A 15960-nucleotide genomic window follows, 5' to 3' on the forward strand; every position below is an offset into this window, starting at 1 on the left:
AAAGCTGGTGTTGGAAGAACTGCAGAGAACATGCTCCTTTAAAGGGGCAGCCTGTTGGCTAATAGCACTGTGGGAATGTGGCCTCTGTTGTCTCTCTTTTTTTTTTTTTTTTTTCTTTTTTTAACTAATATTACACTGTATGTTAACTAACTAGAATTTATTTTTTTTAACTATTTTATTTATTTGACAGAGAGAAATCACAACTAGGCAGAGAGGCAGGCAGAGAGAGAGAGAGGAGGAAGCAGGCTCCCCCAGAGCAGAGAGTCCAATGTGGGGCTCGATCCCAGGACCCTGGGATCACGACCTGAGCTGAAGGCAGAGGCTTTAACCCACTGAGCCACCCAGGTGCCCCTGTTGTCTCTCTTTTTAAGAGAAGCTAGGAATTAAAAAAAACAAAACAAAACAAAAACACAAACCGTGGAATAGCTAAATTGGTAAAGTTTTAAGTGTTAGACATTGTTAATTAAAAATAAAAACACATGTTTGCAGACTAAACCTGCCCTCTGGTTTCCTCTGGGCTGGAGGTTTTAAGGAACATCATTGCCTAAGAGCTTTTCCCCTCCATCTTGTGGTTTTCCTCCAAGAGACATGTGCATGATCATATGTGGTTACTCATGACTATTTTTTGGCACCTTTCCTTACCTTCCTTTCACGTGTGATCGTGTAACCCCTTTCCCACTTCGTTCATGGATTATTTAAGCAAAGTCCATTGTTGTCATTGAGCTTTATTTTTGGTTTTATTAACCGTGCACATGTATTCGAGTGCATAGTACTTGAATCAGGAGGACTTTGACTCCCTCTGTCCTTACACTGTGTCGCTCCTTCTAGGTCCTGCTTTTCTTCCTTCTCGTAAGAGACCATATTGGGTCTTGTTCACCATGCCATTAGGTATATGATGAGCTTTATACTACAAAAGATGTGAAGTGGTCACCTGGCTGCTGCTGTTTCTTAGCCATGTTGAGTAGGTCTTGATGAATCTGCAAGCTATCTTGATGGGTAAAAGGATTTATTTGTGCGCATTTTGGTCAGTGTTTTTTTTTTTTTTTTTTTTTTTTAATTTATTTGACAGAAGCAGCAGAGGGAGAGGGAGAAACAGACTCCTGGTTGAGCAGGGAGCCTAATCATGGGCTCTGGGATCATGACCTAAGCCAAAGGCAGATGCTTAACCAATTGATCCACCCAGGCGCCACTGGTCAGTTCTTAATACAGGAAGCCAACTGTCTTTAGTCAAGACTTGAGCAAGTCAAGATACCTTTTTTTTTTTTCTTTTTTTCATTTTAGGACAAGTAGTTACTTTAGCCAGATACCACTGTGTCTTGGCCAGTGATGCATAGTAATTGTTCTTTCTTAACCTGATGGCAGTGAAATTGTTCTAATGAGTGTTCTAATGCGATGTAAGTTTTCTCCAGTCTTAATTTACTACTTCTGCTTCTACTTTGATGATTCCCTTCCCGCTTCTTGCTTTCCGTGTTCTTGAAATAGAAAATGAAAAATAGTATCCTGATTCCTCAGCTCAGTTCCAAGGACAGCAGTCCCCAAGCATTTGTTGTGAATCCTGGGCTTTAGCCCAACATAAGATGGTTTTAAAAAGCATGCTTGGGTGGGGCTAAGGGTATAGTAAAATCCTATTTCTAAGCCATTCTATTTCCTGTATAGTGATGATTCTCAACCAGAAATTGGCAATCAAAATCAAGTTAAAGAACTCTAAAATATGTCTAGGAAAGACTGTACTTGTGTCGATCTCTGCCTCCCCCCCGCCCCCCCCCCCCGAGAAAGAGTAAAAAATTTGGGGTTATGGTCTCAAGAATAGCTTGAGGATTCACTTCACCTTTTTTTTTTTTTTCTCCAAGTTCATCTGAGATTAAAGTAGTAAATAATGGTAAAACTTTCTTTCCTTGTAGGCTGATCTGAAAACAGGTTCTAGTCTACACTGCTCTGGACTAGCATATTTCCTGTTACACAGTACTTTCTGAAAGTCTTGTTAACAGTAATTTACATGTAAAAGTCTGTGCTGATCAAGCTCTCTTAAAGAAACTTGCTCTGTATATGGGAAAACATTATAGCAAGAAATGGGTAGGAAGAAGCTCTTAGCAATCCTAAAGCAGAAAAACTTTATCTTGTGTTTCTTAATAGTTTCAAATTTTTGTAATGAGTCAGAAATCCAGTTTACTGTTTAAATGAGATAACTGCAAAATCTCCTATTACTCTCTAGCATTTTAAACATTAGTAAAAAAGATGCTTCTTTTTTGCTCAAATATGTGTCTAAGTTCAGATGTTTAAGTTAGAGGTGGTAGTTTCCATGGCAATGACTTTGCCCTTGTATCTTTTTCTTGGATAGCGCAGTATTTAGCATAGGTCATTCAGAGAGACTGTTATTCCTGATTGTGGATTCTTAAAGACTGCTTTGCAAGCCTTTGACTCCTGGATGCAGGTATGTTTTAGAGAAGCTCCATGAGGGGTGGGATATGAATAGGTTTTGTGCATCTTGTTTTTCCAGTGTCTAGCACAGTGTGCCTGTCATGCCCTGTAAATCAGAGATGTTGCTTTTCTCCTTGGTGTCTTCTTCTCTACTTCCCTCCCCTGATACTATTCTATATACCATACCTTGGCTAGGCTGGGGAGAGTTATTATCTTGTGGTATGCTCTTGGTTTTTCACAACAGTGGTAAAGTTTGCTTATTTTAAACTGTGATGTGACGGTCCCTGTCCTTCCCCCTCTCGCTTATTCCCTGAGGCTTAGGTTGTTCTAACAAAGGCTTATACTTTGAATTAAAAAAAAAAAAAAAATCAGATTCAACGTAAAGCTTTAGCTTATAAGAACTAGCAGGTGTAACTGGAAAAAGGTATGTATGTGTGTGTTGATGGTGGGCTATGACAGCCTGCTTGAAGTCTACCATCCACTATAATCTAGTCTGTGGTGACTTTGACTGGCTGCTTCAGGTATATAGAGTTGCACTGGAAAGTTTCTGCTTGGCAGTGAATGTAAAAACACATGAAAAGTCCCATAAATTCGTGGGAATTTTTTTTTTTACTCACCATCTTTAATTGCACTTGATGACATTGGTGTCTCTTTATGGATCCCCGTTCACATTTATTGCTGAGGAGGTAAAGGTGAGTATATGGGCTAATAGAAGCACATAGGAGTATCTGGCCCAACTCAGTGGTTTACAGAAGGCTTCCTGGAGACCTTGTGTTGCCTTTTTGTGTGTGAGGATGTTTCCATTACCAGGAGAAGAAAGGTAATGAGGCTGTGGGAAGCAGCCTAGGCAAGGGAGCGACTGCCGGGAGTTTGCTGGAGCCTCCTGTGGTGTGAAGTGGTGGTAGGTTTACCACGGAGAGCTAACTGGGAACTAGGTCAGGTTGAGTGTCTCATCGCTGAGCTGAGATGTTGCTTTGTAGGCAGTGGAGAGTCACTGAAGACCTGGAAAAGGGAAATGGTTATGGGATGTTGACCCCTTTACGTAGACCATTATAGCTGTGGAATGGAGAATGGATTGGACAAAGGGTAAAGCCTGAAAGCAGAAGACCTCCGTTAGGAGTCTTCAGATGGAGTCTCAGCACTGCTTTCAAATTCCAGTTTCTCTACTTAGTAGCTGTATGGACTCCTGAAATTTTGGCATCTTCATTTGTAACTGAAAGATGATGTATATAGCTCATAGTGTACAAGAGGATTAAGTGGGATTTTGTTCATAAAATATCTAGTTTGAGGCCTGACCTGGAATAAGGAGTCCATAAATGGCTACTTTCTTTTCCTTTCCTACTTTTTCCTACCTTCTGTTGGTCGTAGAATTTATTCTACTACAAGAAGCACTCAGATAATCTGAACTTCTTTTCTGTAGTAAGATACCCAAACCCTGTGGAGGGTTTAGGAAGATGCCTTAGTTAAGTTTATTATTATTTTTAAAAATAAACATTGTCTTAAAATTGAAGTTAGGGCCAGACTAGAAAAAGGATGTTCAAATTCAGGTCATTTTGAAAATCACGATAGGAGAAAGATGGAGGGGGATAATAGTACAGTTGTGTGTGGATGTGTGAGACTGTGGTACCATGTGACCCATCTCATTGTGCACATATTCAGTCTGGATTCCAGAGTACATTGGTGGCTGAGACTTCTGCATGCCCATTCTCCCTTGTGTTGAAGTGGAAGATGCTTGTGTCATCCTCAGAATTCTTAGCCAAAGGAACAGTGAGGTAGCAGTTTCTAATTTTAAATATTAAAATTCTAAGAGGCTGAGCAGCTGATCATGAGAGGATGGAGTTGAGGAGGATGGAAGACATGTGCGCTTGTGTGTGTGTGTGTGTGTGTGTACATTTTTTAAAAGTAAGGTAAAATAGACAAGGCTGTAACTCTGCGAAACATTTAGGCTCTTGGCATTCTGTATATTTAAATGTAGTCTTTAGAGGTCTGGGGTTAAAAATTGCAGCAAGTCAAGTAAAAATTCTTATCCTCCTTAGTCACCATTTGTGGCTGTGTGCTAAATGTAGTTTAACACAGCATCTGCTTCAGAGGCCCTGCACCGGAGCTGACAGTCATGGTTCGGCAAAGTCTGCATATTACACTTTCTGTCCACAGTGTTCTCTTTTCATGTTAAGAAACTCCCAGCAAAACTGTCTACCCATGTGCCCATAGACATGGGGGGAGGGGAGCCTAAACCTTAACCTAAAAGACAGATGAGCACATTCTCTGTGGTAACATTTTAAAAGAGGCACCTTCCTTTGTCTAATTAACAGTAATGATACTAGCCTTTAGTATTCCCTTGGCACCTCAAATTTGTAAAGTGCTTTGACATACTCCGTGACTAAATAATACGTATATAATTAAAACTTTTATTAAAGAAAACAGACCCTTATATCCCCTCCCCCCCCAATCCTTACTAGAGTGGGAATAATTTAAGGCTAGATGTCTTTATGGTTTGAGTCTTCAGAATGTTATGTTAAAGTGTAGCCTATGGTATCATGCATCCCCTTTCAATGTTTCAGCCTATAGGAGATCAATATTGCTTTTCGTTAACTCTTGGAAATGTATATGTACAGACATAAATAGGTTCTGTATGCACGTATATACCCACACACCTAGCTCATTGTTCGTTTATGCAGTGCGGGGGCTTGGCCCAGTGTACTTTTAGAAATCCTTAAGCATTTAATTAAAATGTGCTTCATTTTGGTGATAGTAAGATAACTTGCAGAAGGGAACTCTAACTAAAGTTGAAGTGGCAGTCACTAGCAGAGAATTTAAACACTTGGACGCCTTTCCTTGTTAGGTATCTGAGATCTGGGATTGGGTGTATGTGCCCACTATATATATTAAGCAGACAAGATCTGAAGTTAAGAAGGAGGCCTTACCTGATTGGTAATGTGTAGTCTTACTTTTCTTTTCTTTCTTTCTTTTTTCTGTGTTCTTTAAAGCTTTAGCTCTTAACACTATCTTAGGCAGGAAATTAACTAGAAATTTCCTTGGCGATTAACTGAGTGTCAATTCTTGCCCTCCCTTCCCCTCCTGAAATGTTGCCAACAACTAGGAATTTAATTATCATAAGAAGCCACAGATGTACGAGCTGGGTTTTTTGTGTTTTTTGGTTTTGTTTTGTTTTGTTTTTGTTTTTTTCCAGCTGGGATGTAGCTTTTCAAGAAAGCTGTCTTTTAGGGAGGAAGGGGAAGAGGTAGACCAAAGGAAATAAAGTATCTTTCTTAGTGTGAGTCTTGTTTTTTAAGGTGCTCCAACTTTCCATACTAAATAATTCATAGTCATGTTTCTAAATCAAAAGTATACATCTCTTGGGAATGTCAGTTACTTTAAACATCAGCTGAAAAGAAAAATACATTTCATAAGCGAACACCAGTGAGATGATCTACATTTCAGAGAGGAAGGAAGCTTGGCTGAGTGTATTGATCAAGGTTTATACTCCTACAATGCTGTGGTGGGCAGGGTGAGGACCCATTGTTCTAGTCTTTACTGCACAGTAACAAATTATAAGATTTTCTGTGTCTGAAGGTAGCCGCTCTTGCTCTTTGTTTTCAGTTTCTCTGAAGTTTGAAAGAAATATTTGTAGCCTCCCAAGATTATTAAGGAAATATACCTTGTTTAGTTGACATTTTGGTATTAGCCAGTGGGGATTAAACACTAACTGTGGTTTTTGGCTTTCTGTCCTAAAGCTTGCTAAATGACAGTGAAGAGTAAAATGCTAACCTTAGTGGCCAGATGGGGTTTTGTGGCCCTTTATAACACTTGTGAGATAAAAATGTTTGTGACGATAAACCTTCCTTGTCTTATAGTCCCTTTAAGATTAGGCGTAGTTTCTCTTTTGGAGCCTGAATATAACTGTATTTTAATGTCTGTATCCTACTGTGGAGCTATATTTTTAACCTACCTAATGAAAACCTTCAACTACAGGGATTAATTTGAGGATTTCCAATCAGCTTTTCACAATTTGTTACTATCCTGAGGGGGTTCCCTTTAGCTGTGACTTTAGTGGAAGAATGTGAAGTTAATCCAATTTCTATGTTGATTACTATGTTAACTGTCTTAATTTAGCAATTCAAATTTATCTGCCTATACTAAACAAGAACTCTGCTACAAAACTGTGGGAGTAGTTGATTTTATTCTTATTATGCTCATATCTCTTTTTAGGTTCTATAGCCAAATAATGGCATGGAAATTAATTAGGCCCACTGAGGTTAGAATGAAAGAATGAGGTTGGAATGATTCATCACTAGAAGGTAGCATATTCCAGCCTATAACCAGGATTGAGTTAACCCCTGGCTTAACTTTCACTGTTTTAGAATTGAATAAATGGCTCTTTTGAAGAATATAGATTGAAAAACTTACTTCCATTGCACAAGATGTAGTTTATTCTCTTTACCTTCATGTAATTTTTTTTTTTTTTAACTTTTGGGAGGAACATTGAGACATTTTCTTATTTCAAATTCTGACAGCTTTAAGTAGGTTCTCAAAGGTTATGAACAATTTCTGACCTACTGACTGTTTAGTAATTGAATCTTTTAAGTTACTCTGATTTTTTAAAATTTTGTTTACTATTTGCAAAGAAAAAATCAACCGAGTAAACTGTAAAGACCTTGGCTTTATTCAGTTATTTAATTAAATTAATTTATTTAAGATTTTATTTATTTATTTGACACAGTGAGAGGGAACACAAACAGGGGGAGTGGAAGGAGAAGCAGGCTTCCTGCTCAGCAGGGAGCCCTGGTGCAGAGCTGATCCCAGGACCCTGGGATCATGGCCTGAGCCAAAGAGAGACGCTTAATGACTGAGGTACCCAGGTACCCCTATTTACTGATTTATGAACTGTGAAGCATCTTGTTTAGCAGATAGAAAGGCGCTCCAAAGAACTGAACAAAATGGGAGAGTTTTATAGGCAGAAGGTGACAGGGATAAGGAAAGAGTGGATTACCCCATCTTTCTTTTGAGGGGAACAGTGTCGACTAATGAGGCAGATTTCCTCTTTAGTGCTGACCAGGAAATTCCAGATTTACTAGTTGGAGGTTACATTCCTGGGAGGGGTTGAAACTGTTACTAGGTTAGATATTAAGTCTTGGTTTGCTGATGTAGAGCTTAGTACAAGTAACTCCACTTTGGACCCATTTTTTCTCTTTTAACAATGCCCCCCTTTTGATCAGACTCTCAGTTTACCTGAAAGATGTGATAAAAATTCAAAGGCGTTATCACCACTCCCAGCTACTGCTCTGAAGTTCTCTTAAATTTTGTTGATCCTCTGTGTGATATTCATAGGCCATGATGATCTTTTCTTAATCTCTGTGATGTTACATATCATTACTTCAGGTTCACAATTTTTAACCTGGTCATTCTCTTGGTTACTTTTTTGACAGTCCAGGCTTAGGGAGATCATTTGCTTGATGCTTAGCAGCTGTAGACATGCATTTATAGCTTTTCAGAGAATATAGCATGCTAGGGAGACTGCTATGATTATTATAAGCAGGATAATTCCCATGTTTGGAGTGTACTTTGGAGCCATGGTCTCCAAGACCCAAAGCAGTCAAACTCAAGTAAGTCAAAGAGAGAGACCCGATGGAAGGATTCACCTTTCTAAGTCAAAGGACTCATAAGATCTTATGTCACTGAGTTTCAACTTCCCAAGAGGTGTTAATCCAAGGTTAATAGGTGGTTTTGGCAACAGCACAGACCTCTCCTTGCTGAACTAAGATAGTTAAAGGCTGTCTCAGTATCAAGAACATCTTTGGCCAGAGAGTCTAGTTGTTGGATACTTAGTCTTTTAGCAGCAGATTCTGGAGTACTTTGAAGAGTTAAGGAAGGGGCCCTGACCATATCCCCATTTTCTTTTTTTTGTAGCCAGGAGAGCACTGATCTGCTAACGGAAGCTAGTTTTGAATCATGAATGCCTCCTGATAAGGTCTGTTAGAGTCTGTGGCCTTGGATAGGAAAAGTGACAGTCATGGAGGCCTATAAATTTTTAGAGTCTGCAAACCGGATAGGTGGTTTTATTCTGATTAGCCTTGCCTTATGTCCCTTTCTTCATACGGGGCCTAGTCCTGAGTTTCTTTGGGTTTGGGCTTATTAACAGAGACTAGGAAATGGACCAAGGGGGTCTCCAGAACCATGGCAGATTGGCGTTTTGATGATAAATCCAGTAGTCTGAGAGGTTACCCCTCTTAATAGTGGCATGGGACATATAGATGATGGTGTTATCTTTCTAGCCCAGTGCTATGGTGAAGCAAAGAAAGGGAAGACAAAAGGCTTTCATGTTTAGTTAAGGTGTGAAGTCTTGATTTGGTGTCTTGGGAGGAAGAAGTCTGCATCCATGTCAACTACTTTTCTTCCTCGGCAATTTGACTTGAAGTTCTCCGGTGTTTGTACAGGACCTCAGATGTCAGGTGAAGCCTTTTTAGCTGTGAAAGCTGTGCCTGATGTTTTAGTTCCTGAAGTCTGGCTGCTATCTGGGTAGTGAGGAGGACCTGGTATAGTTCTTTCATCTCCTGAAAGGGGTAGTCTTTGTTCTTAGTGGTTCCAAATCAAAAAGGTGGGAGAAAATTTGAAACACTGGTTTGGAAAGTCATAGCCAAATAGTTTAGGAAACTAGAATAATTTAGGACCCAGTTGGTTCTACAGATACATAGCCTCAAAGACAATGGGATTAAAATTTAATATCAACAAAGGCATAAACAAATTTTCTCTGTAGTTACTCCCATTTCTTCCCCCAAACTCGGCTTGACCTAAGTGCACCAAGAAGAGTTGATGACCATACAAGGTCTTTTTAAGATGCCTTTGCTGGGACTTTTCATAAGGAATCTTAACATTGAACTCTGAAAAACCTGGAGACCAGGAAGCCAAGTTAAGGACTCCTCATCACACGATATCTACTGTAATAACCATTCCATTCAAAGGTTTGGTAATTTGGTTAGTATTTCCTTTTGTGTCCTGGTACAAGGAGAATAGATTATTACTGAATTTATGTAAATCTCTATATTGCCATGAAAAGAATATTCAGAAGTTTTTGAATTTGGGGGGGATTTGGTAGGGGGAAAAAAGTAAATGTTTCCTTCTTGTTTACAAAGGTATATACTTCACCAAATTGCTATAAGTCATAGACAGTTTAAGAAAAAAGGTTTCCTTAAATCTACAATACTAAGGAACCAACAATGTTTTCAAACAAAAAGTCCTAAAGGTTGTAGTTCTTCTCCATTAATACTTGTTCTGCTTAAATCCAGTTTCCTCATTAGTTCCGGTGATTTTTTTTTTTTTTTTTTAACACAATGCAGTTTTATGAACTCAGCCTTAACAAAAACTTGGAGTTGTCAAAGTGCTTTCCATGAATCTCCTTAAAGATGAAGCACTTTTACAGGAACCCTTTTGCAAAACCGTCAGAATAAAACAGTAACTCTGCAAAAGACAGAAGGCTTAAAATGATTTCATGTTTAAAAGATCTGATGAGTGTTCATCATAATGGGATTGACAAGGAAATTTGGTTATTTTTGTAATATACAACATCTTAAGATAACTGGAATTATGACTGATAACATTATACCAGAATGTATTAGATTTCTTGTCATTTCATACAATTTCTGGAGTCCTTCTAACATATATTTATACAAATAAAACATAAAAAAGCTTAGTATTCTTGACAGTGCTTCTCATGTAATTTTATCACATAAGTCTAATTTAACATCTCCCTTTTGACAAGGAGAGAAGCCATATCTTTTGAGATATTCCAGGGACCATCTGAAAAATCTCAAGTTAGTTTGAGGTCAAAAAGACATTGTTTAGAATTTGATTTTGCAAAGTTTATTAAAACTATCAAAAAGGTTTTGAAACACTTGGTCAAGTAGGATCGTAGGTCACTTTGAAACAATACTTATTTATTCATTTAACCATAGTGACAATTAAAGATTTTGAATGCAAACGCAGAGAGTTCAATAGTTGTTAAAAAAAAAAAAAAAACAACAAAACTCTTTTAAAAGCTCTTTTAATGTGGAAGACTGAGATTTCAAAAATAATCAAAGACCTGAAAAAAAAATGACATGAAACACAGGAAATTATTTTGACAAGACACAAAATCTATGTTTTCCACGAAGAATGCTTAAAAGGTAAAGGAAAACCTGTTACAATTTTTTACCAGAAGCAGACAAGTAGTCCCCCAGAACTTTGTCTTTTTAGCAGATGAAGGAAAATTGAGTGCAAATTTTTGCACTACTGATTTTAAAGCTTGCTTTTGTAACCCTTATAATAAATTCATTTAGTTTTAACCAACTGATCCAAACAAGGTAAGATTCTCATTCTCTCTTCCCAACTTTCTACTTAATTAGTCCTTTATTTTCCCCTTTTCCATTATGAAATAACCCAATTTTACTTTGGGAAATATATTTCATTTACCCTTAATAGAAACCCATCTTCAAACCTCATGTCTTTTCTAGCCAGAACAAACAACCCATAGTTCTCTTATTATTTCTAGTCATTTTAATTAGATATGTTAGAATTCTTAATGCTTAAAAATCTTAATTTCTAGGAAAGAAGTACACAACTGTGAATTGTCTTTTAGAATTACATTCTGTGGCTTGGCAAATTTATAAATAATTTCTGTAATTTTTGGAAACATATGTTTCTCATAGTAAATTTCTCAGCATGGCACAAAACATGTTTACTAATAGACTCAAAATATCTATCTCTAGTTCCTCTGTAAAGGAAACCAAAAGTGGATAAGCCTATTTTTAGTAATTAGCGTTCTTGTGTTTTATTATATTTGGAAATGATTTTGATATTTAATGATTATTCATCCTTTAATTTAACTTAGCAGAACTGTAAGATTTCAGGTTACCAAGAAGGTCTGGGGAGACTATTAAAAAAATTTACCTAAAAACTTTTATCTTGCTTACATTTATTTAATTTACTTATTCTCAGTAATTATGTTTAGATTACTTATGAGAAATTTCATCATACCAAGTTATTTTTCTTGCTGACAACTTTTATAACAGAAAACATGAACTTATTTGACTAATCCAAGTAGAATAAAAATTGTATGCATTATATTCAGTGTCAATAACTCTATAAAGATATATTTATTTTAATTAAACCTACAAATTTAAATAAGTTTTAATACAGAATATTTTCCCAGCTCCACCTGAACTGGAAGAACAGTTGGGTTAGTTTCTGTTACTTTTCTGAGAATTCTAGGGACACTTGAATTCATATCAGCACTTTGTTTTCTTAAAGTCAGTTACATAGAGTTCTTTTACAAATTAATGTTTGGCAATACCATCTGGAGGTAGAAAATACACATGTATAATGTATGTGTAGGCACATATGAACATGTAGACATCCAAATACATAGATACAGAGACCATGTAGCTTCTATTTTAAAATTACTGCTGAGTCAGATGTAATAATACAAAACTCACTAGTTATGGAAGAAGTTGGATCTAAGCTGTTTTTCTGGTAAGTGAGATAAATTGAGGTTACTTGCTCAGATGGTGAAAGCTTTTTAGTAATAAGTGTGGAGAAGACATTTAAAAGAAATTTTCATTTTGTCTAAGTATTATTTGACTTTTCCACTTTCGTCGTTGTTTGATAAGAATAATCTTCCTGAAGTTGGTCTGTTAACTTGGCAGAATTTTTTTCTTTTTTCTTTTTTTTTCTTATGGTCTTGTAACCTTTTTAGAGTAGAAAGACAATTTAGACAGGATTACTAGAATGAGTACTTGAATAAAGAAGGATGGAGGAGAGCAGTAGGAGTTGGCATTCATCTTACAGTCTTTTGTTTTAGGCCTTTTACAATGAATCTTTCAATGAAGCTATTTTGGAATCTTGAAACTTTTTTTTTTTAAAAGATTTTATTTATTTATTTGACAGAGACACTTCGAGAGAGGGAACGCAAGGAAAGGGAGTGGGAGGGGGAGAAGCAAGCTTCCTGCTGAGCAGGGAGCCCAATGCAGGGTTCTATCCTAGGACCCTGGGATCATGACCTGAGCCGAAGGCAGATGCTTAACGACTGAGCCACCCAGGTGCCCGGAATCTTGAAACCTTTTGTAGCCTTCTGCATATCAGTTAAAATAGGTATCCCATTCTTTTTGCTTAATCTGGGAGCCCTTAGTTTTTTTGTGCACCTCTTTAATGATCTTACTTATTGGAACATTTCTCATAATGGCCAGTGTAATTTCCCTGATGGAGTTGGCAGCGGTTTGGTAGGACTCTTAACTACGAGTGGAGAGCAACTCACATTTCTGTCCAGCATATCTGCCTCAAATGGGGTGCAACCCCATATTTCTGCCCTGTGGTATTTTGGGGCCCCTGACCCAACCAACCAACCAGGTTGGTTACCAAGCTGAACTCTCAGGACATAACACCGTGAGCTTCTCTAATTCTAGGTTATTTTTAGTAAGATTTTGTTATTTATGTAGATATTTACAGCTTCTGGGATCATAGTTCTTAGACCTTAATTAAAATAAGCAAGTGTCCTGGATTGTGGTTTGCTTAGTTTTTTAGAATTTAAAGATCTTCTTTATTATTTAGTTATTAATTTTTTTAATTTAATTTTTTATTTTATGAAAAAAAAATTTTTTTTAGGTAAGCCTTTGGATCCCTGGGAGCCAAACGGATGGCTGGAAGGCAGATGTGCATCTGGGTTGGGAATTTTGTGATGTTTTACAGTATACCTCATTGCATGGAAAGTTTTCTTTTGGTTGGCAGGTGACTCCAATATTAATCCAACCTGTTACTTAACCTGTTAGCTTATCCTAACATTGGACTCTTTGAGTTAGGTGGTGAGTGCTCTGACTGCTTTTAAGTGCTTTACCTGTACCCACTAATTTTTGTGCCTTCCCCCCCCAAAGATTCCCATTAATAATAGCCTTTATCTACGCAAACAAAACAAATATGCACCTTAACACACTGGCAGTAACCAAGAGGTTTTACAGCACACCGGCCAATAGAAGGCCCTGTGTACACCACCAGCAGTCCCAACCTGGCACTGGGAAAGGACTGAACCAGCAGATGTTAAGAATGAGGAGTGTGTACTGGACTGGGTTTCCAAAAAGGGAAATTGTGGACTGACTCAAGGGCAAGGGGCTTGGGTTCCTGGTGGAACCATCTGCTAGCACGAGCTGACCTGCCCTCAGCTAGAAGCCCTGTTAGGTTGGGAGCCTGATGAAGGCAGGATGTGGTGTTCTAAATAAAGGGAACTTAACCATCGCTGTTTGGACTGGTGAGAAAGACCTAGAACTTAAGGATTCTGCAAGTACTACTCTTATGTTTCTGTTGCCCTGGATGTCATCAGCAAGTTCACTTTGGATCTTGTCACTGCCACCAAATCAAAACAAAAACAAAATTCAACTGAATAAACTTCAAAGATCTTACTGACTTTATTCAGCAATTCCAGAATGGGGCAGCATCCTATCTAGCAAACAGAAAGGAGCTCCAAAGAGTGAACAAAGTGGGAGTCTCTTATAAGCGGAAAGAAAATAAGTGGATTACCTCATTTTTTTTTTTTGGATGGACAGAGGGGTCTGTTAGGTGAATTACCTCCATAGTACTCACTGGACAATTCCACATTTACTAGTTTTAAGGTTGTATTCCTGGGATAGGTTGACACTACCTTTAGGTTAGGAATTAAGTCTTGGTTTGCTGCTGTGGGACATAATAGCACAAGTGTCTCCCTTTTTTTAACTTTTTTTTTTAACGTATTAAATGAATCACTGAGTCATTCTATAATGAATCCATATATAAAATGAATAACTCTTGATTTAATATTCATAAACTCAGTTTTCAAGTTTTGGATTTCCTTGTGGAGATTCCCCCCCTCCACCCCCCCACCCCAAACCCTCTTAAGACAGCTTTCTATAGAAAGCCATTCCTTTGCTTAATCATCTTGTATTCTTAGTGCCCCAGTCTTAGTCAATGGCACTGGTGGTTGGTGAGCCTGTGAACAGTTAGAATCAAAACTGATTTCTTGATCATGGATTTAAACAGTTAACTGATGTAATTAAAGTAGCACATTAATAACGTGTTTTCTCCTGGGTATATCTTCTTCTCTGGTGTCACCAGAGAAGAGTGCTCTGACTGCTTTTAAGTGCTTTACCTGTACCCACCAATTTTTGTGGCCTTTACCCCCTTGAGATTCCCATTAACAATAGCCTTTATCTTCACAAGGTTAGAGTCCCTGTCTTTCTGTATCAGGGTTACTGTAGTTCTTTCTGGATAGGTCTTCCTGTTGCCAAAGTTGCGGAGTCCTCCCATACAATCGTATGTGCTTTATTTTTACAACTGCCACATGCTGTTTCGCTGAATATCTTACGGTATGTCCTGAGCCCCTCTGATGGGGCTCAGGACATACTACCTCAAAATAGGGCACCTTGGCATATTGAGTATCTTAAGTTGAAGGAGTTTGAGAAAACAGAAGTGGAAAGGTCACCCTGCCCACCACCCCCTTCCCCCTGAAACAGGTTCTAAAACTCTATATGTGAAATGTACCCACACAGTACTGGGAGGAAGGAAGACCCTGTTATCACCAGAGGTAGAGAATTTGGGGCTTAGAAATTAGTACAGGGGCGCCTGGGTGGCTCAGTGGGTTAAAGCCTCTGCCTTCAGCTCAGGTCATGGTCCCAGGATCCTGGGTTCGAGCCCCGCATCGGGCTCTCTGCTTGGCAGGGAGCCTGCTTCCTCCTCTCTCTCTGTCTGCCTCTCTGCCTGCTTGTGATCTCTGTCAAATAAATAAATAAAATCTTTAAAAAAAAAAAAAAGAAATTAGTACAGACAAACCTTGTTAAACTAGCCCTTCTCTTTCCAGTCACTTCTTCATCAACTAATACCTCTAGCCTCAGCTCCTCTGTGTTGTCAGTTCTTCACAAATATATTCTTTACCTAAAAGGTGTAAAAGGTCCCTGCTCTGGTCACTACTTTTGGTCTTCATTTTCTTGTGAAGGCCCCCATGTACATATAAAAGTTTAATAAAATTTATATGTTTTTCTCCTGTTAATCTCTTTGCTAGTCTAATTTTCAGACCTAGACAGGCAACCTAGGAGGGTCCAAGAAACTTTTCTTTCCCCCTACACCTCCAAGTCCCTATAAGGTCTGATTTTATTACCTCTTTGACTCCTCTCACTCTTATTTCTAGCTTCACACTAGATGGTCTTTGCCTGGAATGTGCTTCTCCTGGTATCCCCATGGGGACGTATTTGTTAGAGATGTAATAGTAAATAATCATAATCTTGGTGCTTAAAACAATGTGAATTTATGTCTTCCAGTTTTGAAGGTCAGCCCCCTGAAGTGGGTCTGTCTGGACTTTGATCAAGCTGTTGGCAGGACTGCATTCTTTTTAGAGTCTGTAGGGGAGAATCTGTTTTCCTTGCCTTTTCCATCTTTTTGAGGCTGCACATACTCTTTGATTGGTGGCTGTCCCTCATCTTCAAAGGCAGTTTAGCCTTTTTCTCATGCTGTGTTACTCTGACACTGATTGTTTAGCCTTCAATTAAAACAACT

At 38.2% G+C, this 15960-nt stretch overlaps 1 protein-coding gene across 2 annotated transcripts in view; it reads left to right on the forward strand.

The window, feature by feature from the left end:
• ELAVL2 (ELAV like RNA binding protein 2) overlaps positions 1 to 15960 on the forward strand; it is a 143288-nt gene that overhangs the window by 50146 nt on the left and 77182 nt on the right. The window lies entirely within an intron of this gene.

This window comes from Meles meles, chromosome 11, assembly GCF_922984935.1.
Source record: "Meles meles chromosome 11, mMelMel3.1 paternal haplotype, whole genome shotgun sequence".
Lineage (NCBI taxonomy): Eukaryota > Metazoa > Chordata > Mammalia > Carnivora > Mustelidae > Meles > Meles meles.